Below are 15,571 nucleotides of genomic sequence, written 5' to 3'. Positions count from 1 at the left end.
TTGCCAAAGTTAAGATAGGTCCTTCCCCCATAAATTAACCTAATCAAGATTATCCCTCACAGACATTCCCAGAGGTTATCCTTAATCTAGATAGTATCTCAAAGGTGTGCCCAGGGGTCTGTCTCCTAGGTGATATTAGAACCTGTTGACAATTAACAATAACCATTACACAACCCTAATATGAAATCCATGTAATCCTGCACACCTGAGAAAACTCACCCATAGACACAAACATGATGCTAGAGCAGTCCTGTGTCACCTAGAAGCAGGAAACAAGAGGGTGGACCATGCCACACACTGGGAAAATGTCTCATTTCATAGGGAAGACAACTTCAAGTCAGAGAGGTGACACTTTATTTTCCCCTAGTAATATATCTCATGAGGATTATATAGAACTTTTCAAAACACACATATAAGGAAGGCGTCAGACTGTCCATCCCCATTATTATGGTTTATGTATTGAAATGTTCTCACAAATTCATGTGTTGACTGTGCAATATTCCTTGTGACTGGTTTAATAAAAAGGTAGACATCCAGTAGCTAGGCAGGATTTTCAGGGCAGAGAGAATGCTGGGGAAGGGCGGAGCCTCAGGAGTCACCAGCCAGCCGTGGAAGAAGCAGCACAAAAAGTACAGAGATGAGGCAAATGAGCCTGGGGCAGCACACAGATGAAGAGAAATGGGTTCATTCAGGTTATAAGAGCTAGTTAAAAACACGCCTACGCTAATGGCTGGGCTTCCATAATTCGTAAGTCTCTGTGTGGTTATTTGGGAGCCAGCAATCCCAATGAGAAACTTCACCTACAGTTGACAGCTTGGTAATACAGCAGTGTACACCTCCTTTGGCAGGTGACTGGGTCATGAGAGATCACCAGTTGATTAAACGATGGACTAACTATGGATACATAACTTAATGGGCTATTAATAGGTGTCAGAATCAGGGTGTGGGACCTAGATGGAGGAAGTAGGTCCCTGAGGATGTGTTCCTGAAGAAATTATTTTTTCGGTGTTCTTCCTCTCGCTGTTTCTGCTTCTTGGCTGCTGGGGTGAGCAGCTCCATTTCACAGTATCTTTCCCACCATGATGTCCTGCCTCACCACAGGCTCAGAAACAGGGCCAAGCGAACTTAGATTAAACCTCTGAAGCTCAGAGCAATAAACTTTTTTTCCTTATAAGATGCTGGTGTCAAGCTTTTCTTAGTTTTGACACAAGGTCTCATGCAGTCTAGGCTGGCCTCAAGCTTGATACGTAGCCAAGGATAAACCTGAATTCCTAATCATCCTACCTTACCTCTCAAGTGATGGAATTACAGGTGTGCACTACCATACATGGTTTATGTGGTGCTGTATGAAACCAGGGTCTTTGGGCATACTAGGCAACTGATCTACCAACTAGTCCCAGCCCCAGTCACAATTTTATCACAGTGACATGACAGGAAATTAACATGAGCATTCACTAGTCTACTAAAAGGTAAACTAAGCAGGATAGTATGACTGTTCAGGCTGGGATCATAGGAACCTTTATTATTCAGGGGACTTAAATCAGATTCCCTGAAAAGGAACAACAGGTCTGGCCATGGAACATATCAGCAGTTGCCATCCTGAAGGTGGAATTGCCCATATGCTTTTTTTTCCATGCTAAGGCAACTTCACTTAGGGATCTCAAGGGATGGTGAAACTCAACACTTTATTCGGGGTTATCAGGAGACTGCTCCTACCAATCATCAAAAAGCAGTAGTTCATTATCATACACGAGCTCACTTTCCACATATGATGTAAGTAAAAGCTACAAAAGGCAATGCACCTTTTTAAATTTTATTATTATTATTATTATTATTATTATTATTATTATTTTATTGTGTGTACAATGTTCTGCCTGCATGTATCCCTGCAGGCTAGAAGAGGACACCAGATCTCATCACAGATGGTTGTGAGCCACCATGTGGTTGCTGGGAATTGAACTCAGGGCTGTTGGAAGAGCAGACAGTGCTCTTAACTGCTGGGCCATGTCTCCAGCTTGGCAGTACACCTTATAATAGGAGTATTATTAATAACACTATCATTTACTGAAGACCAATATGTGAACATGCAATATACATATATTTATATATAAACTAGTTATTATTTTTTAAAGTTACATTTTATTTTGTATATAGAGGAGTGCACCTTGCACGCACCTTGCACATGTGAAGGTCAGAGAAAACTTGGTTCTCTCCTTCCACCATATGAATTTGGGGGACTGAACCCAGGTCATTTGGCACGGGGCAAATGCCTTTACCAGACGAATCATCTTGCTGGTCCTATGTAAACCTACTTAATTACCTTACCAACCCTTCACAGTAGGCATAATGGAAAACATGTCTGGACTCTGTAAGTAACTGTTTCAATATGTTAGTTACATGGTGGTAAATTTAGACTGGATGCGGAAGTTGTTGGAAAGTTCCGATCATGTTTTATTTTCTAAGACTGGAACTAGAGTCCTGCCTCCGTTTTCCAAGCACTGGGATTAAAGGCGTGTACAGCCACACCTGGCCTTCATCTCCTGTGATTGTCATTCTTGCCTCGACAGGCTCAGAACAGCCGAGACCTGTACTGTACAATATAACATAGTAGTGACGTCCACAACTACTGCTGATCACGTCTATGAAGTCAGAATTTTTTTTTAGACAAAAATCTCATGTAGCCCAGGCTGGCCTTGAACTTGCTATAAGACTGAGAATGACTTTTAACTCCTGATCCTCCTGTCTCCACCTCCCAAGTATTAGAATTACAAATATGTAACACCATACCTAGCTTGAAGTTAATATTTCTAAAGGTTTGGTTTGTTGGTTGGTTGGTTGTTTAAGACTAACCTAGAATTTGAGAGGTAGAACAGGCTAGCTTCAAACTCACAGAGATCCATCTGCCTTTGCCTCTCAAGTACTGCCATACCCAGGTGAACTACAATTTTACAGTGTCCCCATTGACTGGTGTTTTTTGTTGTTATTGCTATTGTTTGGCATAGTACTCAGTGTTCCTACTGCTGAGCTACACTGCCAGGCTCCAGTTCACCTTTAACACGTCTTACCTCACAGATTGACTAGCTGAAGAACAGGGCAACCCAGTGGTTATTTTCCTACTTTCTATATGTGTAACTATATATAGACATTCTTGGCAGCTGGCAGAATCCCTTCAATGAGCTGTCTGGCATATAAAGTGGAGGCTTTTATGACAGAAGCAAACAGAGCTGGATGTGGTAGCCCACACAATCCACACACTTGGGAGGTTGAAGCAGAAGGATTACTACAAATTCCAAGCCAACTGGAGCTACATAGCAAGATCCCATCTCAAAAACTGAAGAATCCCCTTTATATGGAACCACAAAAGACCCTGGATAGCCAAAAAATCTTAAACAAAAAGAACACAGAGTCAACAGTCATAAAAACAATATGGTACCGGCACAAAAACAGACATGCAGGGAGGCTGGAGAGATGCCTCAGTGGTTAAGAGCACTAGCTGCTCTTCCCAAGGACCCAGGTTCAATTCCCAGCATCTACATGGTAGCTCACAGTCATCTGTAACTCCTGTTTCAGGGGCTCCAATGCCCTCATACAGACATACCTGCAGGCAAAACACCAATGTACATAAAATAAAAATAAATAAATTATATTAAAAAAAGACATACAGACCAATGGAACAAAATCAAAGATCCAAACATGAGTACACATAACTTCAGCCATTTAATATTTGACAATGATACCAAAAACAAGCTGGAGAAAAGAAACATCTTCAACAAATGGTGCTGGGGAAACTGAATGTCTGCATGTAGAAGCATAAAAGTAGACCCATATCTACCACCTTGCACAAAAACTAACCCCAGGCCGGGCGGTGGTGGCGCACTCCTTTAATCTCAGCACTCGGGAGGCAGAGGCAGGCAGATCTTTGTGAGTTCAAGGCCAGCCTGGTCTACAGAGCGAGATCCAGGAAAGGTGCAAAGCTACACAGAGAAACCCTGTCTCAAAAAACAAAACAAAAAAAACCCCAAAAACCAAAACCCAACAACAAACAAACAAACAAACAAAAACCCTAACTCCAAATGGATCGAAGCCCTACACCTGAAACCTGCAATAGTGAAACTGTTAGGAGAAAACATAATATTACCCTATATCATATAAGCATAAGGACTCCATTTGCCTAAGAATTAAGTCCAACAATTGCCAAAACTAAAAAGCTCCTGTGCAGCTAAAGAAACTATCAAATGGAGCCTGGCGGATCGCTGTGAGTTCAAGGCCAGTCTGGTCTACAGAGCGAGATCTAGGACAGGCACCAAAACTACACGAAGAAACCCTGTCTTGAAAACAAACAAACAAACAACTGGGTAAAGAGGAAGCCCACTGAATGGGAAAGAATCTTTGCCCACTGTACGTCTGACAGAGGATTAGTACCCTGAATATATAAAGAGCTTAAAAAAAAAGGAAAGGAAAGGAAAAGAAACAAGATAAACAAACAAACGAACAACCCACAAATGACCCTGGGATCTGAACAAAGTTCTCAAAAGAAAAACAAACTAAGTTTCAAAAATGTTGATCCTCCCTAGCAATTGGGGAAAAGCAAATCAAAACAACTTTGATGGTAAAACTCAACCAACAACAACGGCTGAATAGAGTGTGGGGGAAAGGAACCTTCCCTCATTGTTGGGGGACTGCAAACTGGTACAGCCACTATGGGAATCAGTGTGGAGAATCAATCAACCCACCCACCCACCACCAACCCACCACCCACCCACCAACCAACCCACCCACCACCAACCCACCCACCCACCACCAACCCACCACCCCACCACCCACCCACCCACCCACAAACCCACCACCAACCCACCAACCAACCCACCAACCAACCCACCAACCCACCACCAACCCACCAACCAACCATCCATCCATCCATCCATCCATCCATCCATCTTTCTCTCTCTAGTTTTTTGAGATAAAGTTTCTCTGTGTAGCCCTGGCTGTCCTAGAATTTGCTCTATAGCCAGCCTCAAACTCAGAGATCCACCTGCCTGTGCTTCCCAAGTGCTGGAATTAAAGGCGTGCACCACCATCTGGCTCAAGTGTGGAGAACTTTCAAAAAGCTAAAAATAAATCTATCGTTTGACCTAGCTATTCACTTCTTGGCGTATGCCCAAAGAACTCAACATCTACTCCACAAATACTTGCTCAACCACGTTCACTGATGCTCAATTCACAATAGCTGGAAACTGGAAACAACATAAATGTTCTTCAACTGACAAATGGATAATGAAAATATGGTACGTATACCTTATGGAATACTATTCAGCTGTGAAGAAAAAAATGAAATCATTAACTTTGCAGGTAAATGGACAGAACTACAAAAGATCATGAGTGAGGTACACAAGACCCAGGCGTCACGTGTTCTCTGTCACCTGAGGCTCCTAGCTCCAAACCTTCAGAAGTGACTATACAACCTGGAGTAGCTGTGGACACCAGGGAAGTAGAAAGGACCATTGCTGGAGCCAGGAGAGCGGGGTAGGAACAGAGAGGAGAATAGCACAGTACGACTGATCTGAAATGGGAAATCGGAAAAATGGGGGAGGGGCTTTAATTAGGAAGAGGGAGGGAGAAAATACAGGAGGAGGGAGGAGGGTAAAATAACAGTAAGGATGTCTGAAACAGTTGTAAGGTCATACTATTAACTATTTACTAAAAAAAAACTATATATAATACACATAAGTCTGTATAAATATATGTATATAGTTAAAATGAAAATTTCTCATCTGAACTGACAATGTTTCCTGTTTCCTTCAAGAACCTAAGATCACTTAACAAAAAACCCAATACGAGGCATGAGAAGTCCTCTTTTGAGTTGTTGGTTGAGCAGTCCAAGAGACTTCTTTTTTTTTTTTTTTCTTTTTTGGTTTTTTGAGACAGGGTAGTTTTGTGCCTTTCCTGGAACTCACTTGGTAGCCCAGGCTGGCCTCGAACTCACAGAGATCCGCCTGCCTCTGCCTCCCGAGTGCTGGGATTAAAGGCGTGTGCCACCACCACCCGGCCCAAGAGACTTCTAAAACATACAGGCTATTGCGATTGCCCTTGCTTGTCCCCCAGAGATTGAAGGAAGTCCCTACTGCTGAAGACACCATGCATTGATACTTATGTGTGTAACAAGAATTAATGAAAAGAGGCAATAAATATGAAAGAGAGCAAGAACAAGAACATGGAAGGGTTCGGGGGAAGAAAAAGGGAAGGAGAAATGATGTAATTACAATCTCAAAAATAAAAGAGAGAAACTGAAAAAAGAAATAATTGGAGAGTCTTGGAAGTCCCTACCCTAATTCACAATAAACCAGATGCAATAAAGTGCCCTGGAGAAGTTTAGAATTGAATACCAGCATGAAAGACTTGATATAACTAGCAATCATGCTACTTAACCCATGCAACACAACTTATTGTTGTCTTCACCTGACCTACAGCACGAAACCTTCAGAAGGTTTCACTGGCCAGTGCAAAGGTCCCTGAGTCTTGAAGTAAAACCATCAGCTACATGAAAACAAGCAAGTGGTCATACCAATTGTTTTGTTTTGTTTTGAGACAAGAGTTCATTATGTAGCCCAGGCTAGCCTTGTGATCCTCTGCCTCACTTTCAGAGTCACTGCAATTACTGGCCTCTGCTGTCACATACATCTTCAGCTGATTGTCAATATGGCATATACTGACAAGGTTAATGTTATTTTCCCCTTTCTAGTTTGTAATGAGCAGAAAGCAGGTCGCATTGGCCTGACGAGATGAATAGCATATCTTTACAGCACCATCCCTCTTATCTGTGTACTCTCCTAGTTTATACCATGACAGACCCCAGAAGACTTGGCAGACCATGAAGCAGCCCACAGGTAAACCATGGTGGCATCGTGTTGACTGGATCCAACGACTTAAAAGTTTCAAAGTTCTAAAAAACTTTTGTAAGAGATGCACAGCTGGGATAGTGGCATGTGACCGGGGAGGCAGAGGCAGGCAGATCTGAGTTCCAGGCAATCATCATCTACTTATCCAGCTCCAAACCAGGCAGGATACACAGTGGGACCCTGTCTCAAAAAAAAGGGAGGCATGGTAATACACATCTGTAATCCCAGCACTAAGGAAACAGGCACGAAGATTGTCAATTCAAGACTCTCTAAGCTACATAAAGAGACTTTATTCAAAAACAAAACAAGAAACTGTACTGCCCACTTCTCCCTCCCCCTCAATCATGCAGGAGTGGGAGGTGGGCTAGTGAGATGGCTCCGCAGGTGAAGGTGCTTGCTTGCCTGCTGACTGAGTTCAATCTCCAGGATTCAAAATAGTAGGGGGGGGGGGGCAAGTTGTCTTCTAACCTCCACATGTCTGTTGTGGCATCTTTGTACACACACACCACACACATACACACCACACACACACACACACATACACACCACACACACACACACACACACACATACACACCACACACACACACACACACACACACACCACACACACACACACACCACACACACACACACACCACACACACACACACCACACACACACACACACACCACACACACACATACACACCACACACACACACACACACACACACACACACCACACACACACACATACACACACACCACACACACACATACACACCACACACACACACACACACACCACACACACACACACACACACACACACACACACACATACACACCACACACACACACACACACACACACACACACACACACACACACACCACACACACCACACACACATACACACACCACACACACACACACACACACACACACAAATATGGAAGTATACCAAAAGCATTTAAAGTGTGGAAGATTTAGGGGTGAGATTTTCTAAAGGTTCAGTGCTGTAGTCAAGACATTCATTTGAAGATTTCATTTAGGTTATTTGCTCCTCATACCAACCCAAATGAGACATAACACTTCACAGATATTTGACTTTGGAGTGCAACATTTCCAAGGTTTGAATGTGTTTAAAGACATCTACAGTCACCTATATGGCCTCCAGTTTCAAGTGCAGGCCAGAACAAGTTAAGACAACTGTAGCAGAAGGGGGCTCAGTAGGCAAAGGAGCTTGCCACAGAAGCCTGGAGACCTGAATTCACTCTCCAGAACCCACGAAAAGAAAGAATGGACTCCACAAAGTTGTCCTTTGGCCTCTTCATGCACAGCCACACCCACCATACACATGTATATAAGAATACTAAATGTTTTTAAAGATTTACGTATTATGTTTACAGTGTTCTGCCTGCATGTGTCCCGGCCCGCCAAAAGAGGGCGCCAGATCTCATTACAGATGGCTGTGAGCCACCATGTGGTGCTGGTAATTGAACTCAGGACCTCTGGAAGAGCAGTCAGTGCTCTTAACCTCTGAGTCATCTCTCCAGCCCATAAATATAAAGCTTTAAAGCATATAATGCAAGGTTTTCAAGCACCTGATCTGAATCATTCAGCAGATCCAAAGATGTCCAAGTGCCAGACAACACCATAGTCTTCTTGGTACTTTAAAGCAATCCTGAGCCTTTTGTGTATCTGCTTCTGGAGGCTAAACTCCGAGCCTCATGTCTGACAAGTATGTTCGATACCACTGGGCTACACACACCCCCGGCACCACGCCCTCTTTTAAAGACGAACTCTTCTGCTTTTGAGAAACAGTTGTGGCTGACGACCAGAACTTCACAGGGTGACTACAGACACACAGTTACTAAAGCAGACGCGAGTAATTCCTGACCATGCGGCCCAAGAAGCATACGCTACTTACCACCAACTTTTACTGCAGTTTACAAACCTATCCTTTGAGCTACTGTATAGAAAAAAAAAAAAAGGAAAAAACAGGCATTTTTAAACATCCCATGAGACTACAATTAGAAATAGCAAAATGTATGACGTTTTAAAAGAATGTAAAACTCTTCAAAAGTTACTACAGAGACAGGCATGGTGCTAGACACTAGAAATCCCTACACCTGGGAGGTAAAGGCTGGAGGATCAGGAGTTCCTCAATTACATAGCAAGGCCGAGGCCAGCCTAGGTTAGGTGAGACCCTATTTCAAAGAACAAACAGAGGCCATGGAGGTGGATTGGTGAGTAAAGGCCAAGCCATACAACCCAAGTTTGAGCCCCAGCACCCAGACGGTGGAAAAAGAACCAACTCCTGCAAATTGTTCTCTGACCTCCGAGCCAGGGGCGTTCCTGTTTTGAAATTCTCTAAGGATGCACAGGCCTAGGAACTTCAAATGAAGAGGGCGGAGTATTTTTTCACCAGCAGAAAGCCTTAATCACACAGTATCTACATTTATGTACAAAATATTCAGGGCGGGGGTGTGTAGCTCACTGAATGAGCAGTTTTACTAGCAGTAAAAGTCAAGAGGAGAGGCAAAGAATGAGAGAGTAAAGAAAGGAAAGGTAAGGAACGATTAAAGAAATAAACATTCAGGGAGGTGTGGTGGCGCACGCCTTTAGTCCAAGCACTACGGAGGCAGAGACAGAAGGATCTCCACGAGTTCCAGGCCAACCTGGTCCACACAGCGACTTCCCGTGCAGCCAAAAATAAATGATAAATAAATAAGAATAAACATTCACATTCACTCCCAAACAGAAATGTTTATTCCTAGACACCTAAGAATACTTTTTCTACCCCAATGTCCAGTGTCATGTGACGGGATTAAACAGACGATGCCAAGACAAAGCCACGCTGTGCGTGGAAAGCTTCCTTCACAAACCCCAGCCCGCGGCGCTCACCCGAGCTCCACGATCGCTGGGTCGTGCGGAGGCGGCGGCGGCTGCAGGGCGATGCCCGGCGGCGGCGTCCTGTCCCCTGGAAGACTGACTAATCCGGAAGGCGGCTGGGGAGTTGTCTGCAGAGGGGCCGAGCCGACCGCAAGCCCCTGGGAGGCCGGGGAGCGTTCCCAGCGGCGGAGGGAGGCGAGGTGCACGTGAGACCCGCCGTCCCGGGCTGTGGGCCTTCCCGGACCCAGCCACGCCCTAAACTGGCCCTTCCCGGCCGCCGTCGCCTCCACCTCCGCGACCCCGCTAGGAGTAAAGACGGACCAGAGGTGGGGAAAGGCACTGCGAACTACAGGACGCAGCCATCGCTGGGGGTGTGTGCGTGGCGTCACTTCCCCTTCCGTCCTGGAGTGGAGCCCGCGAGATTCGGGTCTCGGTCGTGCTGCACGGAGGTGGCATTCTTGGCGCTGAGAACTGGCGCTGGGGCTCAGTGTGTTTCTCTTGTAGAGGACCCAGGTTTGATTCCCAGCACCCAGATGGCGGCTCACAGTTTTCCGTAACTTCACCCCGACTGACTTAAATCTTAAACCCGTCTCTCTCTGCCTGTGTCTCCTTCTCTCAAGAGGCAAAGACAGGCAGATCTCTGCGAGTTCAGGGCTAGCCTGCATAATGAGGCAGAGACTGAGAATATTCTGGAGCCAAATATGAGTGACTGTGGTCCAGGAACACAGATTTGAAGTTACCCCCAATTCCACATGCAAATGTGGTTACTCTTTCACAAAAATTATTATAGTAACAGAACAAAGAAAATTATAAAGCATATAACTGACGCCATGATGGAAATAATCATTCAGGCTGTAAAACCCAGCATGTAGATAGCACCACCTGCTAAAACAAAGGCCTACTCCATCAAGATCTATAGTTATGAGAAAGTTTCTAAATGTAATAACCTTGCTTTTTGGCTTCTGTAGTTCTGCTTCTGGCTAACTGTTCTTGTTAAGTGAAGTATGTCAACATGTTTTGTGCTTAAAAGCTCATGCTGAGCTTTTAATTAGCCAGGCAGTGGTGGTGCACGCCTATAATCCTAGCACTCGCGCGCGAGGCAGAGGCAGGTGGATCTCTGTGAGTTCGAGGCCAGCCTGGTCTACAGAGCTAGTCCTGGACAGGCTCCAAAAGCTACAGAGAAACCCTGTCTTAATTGGCTTAAACTTGTGACCAAGCAGTCTTCTCTGGTGGATACCCCACAACAAGCACAATCCTAGACACATTGGTGGAAACATCAGGTAGGTCTGTTTCAGAAAAAGGAGAAAAATCTCTAAGGCATCAGATACAATCTTAATCCTTTGTTTAGTGGAAGCTACGCCATTCATACAGACTTAATAGTCACAAAGATGTTAAGTGACATGCAGGGCAAGAAATGGCTACCAAGGATACTACTAAAGACTGCTGGGTTTTGTCAAAGGCTTTTTCCTGCACCTACTGAGGTGATTGTGTGACTTTTGTCTTTAAGTCCATTTATGTGGTTTGGTACATGTATTGACTTGTATGTGTTGGACCATCCCTGCATTTCAGGGATAAAGCCAATTTGCTCTGATATAATACGCTTTTTAAATGTTTTTTAAAGTTTTAAAATTAGATTTAGCATTTTATTTTATGTGTGTTTTGCCTGCATATATGTCTGTGCGCCACATGCATGTTTGGTGCCCGTGGAGGTCAGAAGAAGGCGTCACATCCCCTGGAACTGGAGTTTACACATTTTTGTGAACCAGCATGTGCAGGGAGTTGAACGTGGGCCCTCTGCAAGAGCAATAAGTGCTCTTAACTGCTGAGCGATCTCTCCAGCTATAGATCCATGCATGACCCTTTAAAGGTATGCCTTTATTCTATTTGCAAGTATTTTAATGAGCATTTTTGTGTGTGTCTGTGTTCTGTTGAGTCTGTTTTTGTTGTGGTCTTTATCTGTTTTTGATATTAGAGTGATAATAGGTTCATAGAAGGAATTGTGGAGTGCTTCTTTTTCTCTTCTTCTCTTTCTTTCTTTCCTTTTTCTTTATCTCTCTCTTTCTTTTTCTCTTTCCTTCCCTCCTTCCCTCCCTCCCTCCCTCCCTTCTTCCTTCCTTCCTTCCTTCCTTCCTTCCTTCCTTCCTTTCTTTCTTTCTTTCTTTCTTTCTTTTTTTCTTTTTCTTTCTTTCTAGCTGAGGATCGAACCCAGGGCCTTGCACTTGCTAGGAAAGCGCTCTACCACTGAGCTAAATCCCCAACCCCTCTTTCTTCTTTCTTTCTTCCTTTCTTTCTTTCTCTTCTTTTCTTTTTTCTCTCTTTTTTCTTCTCTCTCTCTCTGTCTCTTTCTTTTTACAATTTAAAAGGGCTGGCTATAGATCTTTAAAAGACTGATAGAATTCTCCTGTGAAGCCATTTGGCTTTTTGTTACAATTTCAATCACCTCATTTGTTATGGGTCTCTTTAGGTTGTTGACTTCTTGGTTTAGTTTTGGTGGTTTAGCTGAATCTAGAAATCATCCATTTCTTTTAGGTTTTTCCAACTTAATGAAGTACAGGTTTTTAAAATATTCCCTTATAATGTTCTGAATTTCTTTAGTGTATATTTCCCTGTTGATTTCTAAATCTGTTAATTTGGGTCCTCTTTTTTTTTTCTTTTGGTTAGTTGGGCCAAGTGTCAATCTTACTTACCTTCTTAATGAACCAGCTCTTAGATTCAGTGATACTTTATATTGTTCCAGGGGATGTGATGCCTTCTTCTGACTGCCATGGGCACCAAACATGCATGTGGCAGACAGACATATATGGAGGCAAAACACACATAAAATAAAATCAATCTTTCATTGATTTCTGCTCTGATTTTTCTTATTTCTTGCTATCAACTGGGTTTGCATTTGGTTTGTTTTTGTTCTTCCAAATTTTTGCATTGCATCATTAAGTCATTTATTTGTACTCTCTGATTTTTTAAAGCAGGCACTTAGAGCTATACATTTCTCTTGGCATTCATTGCTTTCAATTTATCCTGGAGGTCTTGTTGTATTGTGTTTTCATCTTCATTTAGTACCAGAAAAAATTTAAATTTCTTTTTGATTTCTTATTGAAGGGACCTGATCCTGCAGGATGCTCCCCTCTGGACCCTGGCTTAGGCACAGACCACACCCAAACACCAGTATCCAAGCACAAACCAAACACAAAGCAATCCTTTATTAAGCAAAGCAGAGACAGGGTGGCTGAATCTGAACTGGACAGAATCTTTGTAAGTGTTAAGAGGGAAAAGGGAGGTCCGTGTTAGAATGAGCTGGGATGAGTGAGTTCTGCTTGGGTATTTCAATTAGTGAAGTCAAAATAATGAATTTTGATGGTTGGACTTTGATGTTTTGGCAGTTGGATCTTGGTGTTCAATCTCAGGAATGAGTCAGGCATAAGAAAGTGGCCAAATAAAGGAATAGACCTTGGTGACTAGCATTAGGAGTGTAATCTAACAGTTTAGGAAGGGAGAAAAGGGTAAAAGGTAAAACCTGTTGGTGCCATGTTTGCTGTGCTCCGGCTTGTGTTTGCTATGCCCATGCCTGCTAGAACCCTCCACTCATTTGCCCTGTTCATCATTCAGTAATGAGTTGTTTAATCTCCATGAGTTTGTGTGTTTACTAAAGATTTGTTTTCTGTCCATTTTAAGTTTTACCCTATTGTGGTCAGATAGGATACAAAGAGTGATTTCAATCTTCTAAAATTTGTTTTATGTCCCAGGATAGTGTCTATATTAGAAATTTTCCATGTGCTGCTGAGCTGAATGTGTATGCTTTGGTGTTTGAGTGGACTATTCTGTGTGAATCTGTTAAGTCCATTTGATGTATGATGTCAGTTGTGATGTTTCTCTGTTTATTTTTTGTCCAGATCACTTGTCTCTTGGAAAAAGTGGAATATTGAAATCACCTACTGTTAATATTCTGATCCCACCCCTTGGGGCCGCCCTGCGTCCTGATGTAGAAGCCTCTTCTTAAGGAAAAACCCCGCCCCTTTCTCTCTCCTTTTGCTTTTCCTCCCACGAAGTGCACATCCCTTCCTTCCCCCCCCTCTTTCTCTCTCTGTCTCCCTCTTTCTGTCTCTCTGCCTCTTTATCTCTCTATTATAATAAACTCTCTGCATGGATACAGCATCTGGGTGTGTATTACTGGTCACTGCCACTGCTGCCATGCCCACATGGCATGCATCTGCCCAGCATGTTTCCCTGCACATGTGGGATACCCCTTGGAGGCCCCCCTCATAATAAATCATAACACCTATTAATGGATTGATGCTAATCTGTGTCTTAAATCCAGTAGTACAACTTTTATGAAATTGGGTACAACAGGGTTTGATACATGTATTTAGGAGAGTAGTTCTTCTTGTGTAGAGAACCTCATGCTCCCAGATAAGCACTAGAGAAACCAGGAGCATTACACATGCAGGTTTTTCTCTTTAACAAAAGGGATGTATATCTGTTTTCTACCCAGAAGCCTGGGAGTGCATGTAGCCTGGTAATCTGTGCTACTTGTAGGGCAGGCCACACCCAAGTCCCCCAGACTATTATGTTTTTCTAGACTCTTCCTTCCTGGACCTTTATCTTTAGCTTTGTTTCTCAGTCCCCATACTTAGGGGAGTTAGTACATGTATTTTATAGCCTGCTGATGATTATGTTATTTGTGACTGTGACTGAGACCACACCAAACCCCAGGTCCTTAAGCTATAGAACCCCCCCCCCCTTTTTTAATGGAAGAGGTCATATATACTTTGCCAAAGAATTTTGGTGTAGTTAAACCTTAAGCTTTATTGTGTACATGGGATTGAGATAATTGTTACCAGGAAACTTTTTTCCGCAATTATATTATACATAAAAATGTTTAAAATAAACTGCCTGGTGTCTGGCTCTAGAAGTTCGCAACACCAATGAAGTTGGGTTGAACCTACTTCCTTCTTGCCTCAAATAGATTGTTACCCTGCTGGCTGTGGCATTTGAAGGGACCCCCACATTCTTGGTTAATTGTTCCCTTGATTCAAATGAAATCTTTCTCTCTGGTTTTCTGAGACAGGATTTCTCTGTGTAGCCCTGGTTGTCCCGGATCTTGCTCTATAGACAAGGGTGGCCTAAAACTCATAGAGATCACCTGCCTCTGCCTCCAAAGTGCTGGGACTAAAGGCATGTGCCACCACTGCCCAGAAAAGTGTCTCTTTTTATCCCTTCTAATTAATTTTGGTCTGGTCTATTTTGTCAGATATTAGGGTAGTGATGCCTGCTTGCTTCTCAGTCTCATTTGACTGGAGTACTTTTATCCATTCTTTTTCCTCTAAGGCAGTAAAGATCGTTAAAGCTACACTGTGTTTCTTGTAGACAGCAGATAGATGGATTTTGTTTCTTGATCTATTCAGTCTGTGCCTTTTGATTGGAGAATTGAAGTCATTAGTATTTATTGTTAAAATGTGTATGTTAACTATGCTCATTGTGTTGTTGATCTTTGGGGTCATTTGTGTTTTCACTTGTGTGTAGGGATTGTTAGTTTGAAACAGGGTCTCTACATAGCTCTGACGACTGTCCTGGAACCCACCAGGCTGGCCTCAACTCATAGAGATCAGCCTGGCTCTGCTTCTCCAGTGCTGGGATTAAAGGCATGCACCACCATGCCTGGGGGTACTTTGTATTTTTAAAAATTATGGATTCTTATTTCTTTCCACAGTATTTCTACTATGCTCATTTCTCTTCAACCAAAAATATTGCTTCTTGTATTTTTCTTAGATTTAGTTGAATAGAATATTTTAGGCTAT

The 15,571-nt window shown here is 43.1% G+C and overlaps 1 protein-coding gene and 1 long non-coding RNA gene across 3 annotated transcripts in view; one reads left to right on the top strand and one right to left on the bottom strand.

Moving 5' to 3' along the window:
- LOC118586797 (zinc finger protein 778-like) overlaps positions 1-10,141 on the bottom strand; it is a 31,773-nt gene extending 21,632 nt beyond the window's left edge. For both annotated transcript variants that reach the window (XM_036192091.1, XM_036192090.1), the window contains exon 1: positions 9,789-10,141. The gene's annotated coding sequence lies outside the window, so the exon portion shown is untranslated. The remainder of the gene's footprint in view (positions 1-9,788) is intronic.
- A 1,349-nt stretch (positions 10,142-11,490) lies between these two features.
- On the top strand, positions 11,491-13,878 carry LOC118586801. Its single transcript, XR_004945408.1, has 3 exons — positions 11,491-11,643; positions 12,876-13,028; positions 13,667-13,878. It is a non-coding gene; the product is annotated as an uncharacterized LOC118586801 (long non-coding RNA).
- Positions 13,879-15,571: the final 1,693 nt, after the last annotated feature.

The sequence above is a fragment of the Onychomys torridus genome, chromosome 7 (genome assembly GCF_903995425.1).
Source record: "Onychomys torridus chromosome 7, mOncTor1.1, whole genome shotgun sequence".
In the NCBI taxonomy this organism is placed as follows: domain Eukaryota; kingdom Metazoa; phylum Chordata; class Mammalia; order Rodentia; family Cricetidae; genus Onychomys; species Onychomys torridus.
The sequence above is the reverse complement of the archived record's forward strand: the minus strand, read 5'-3'. Positions and strand labels throughout refer to the sequence as shown.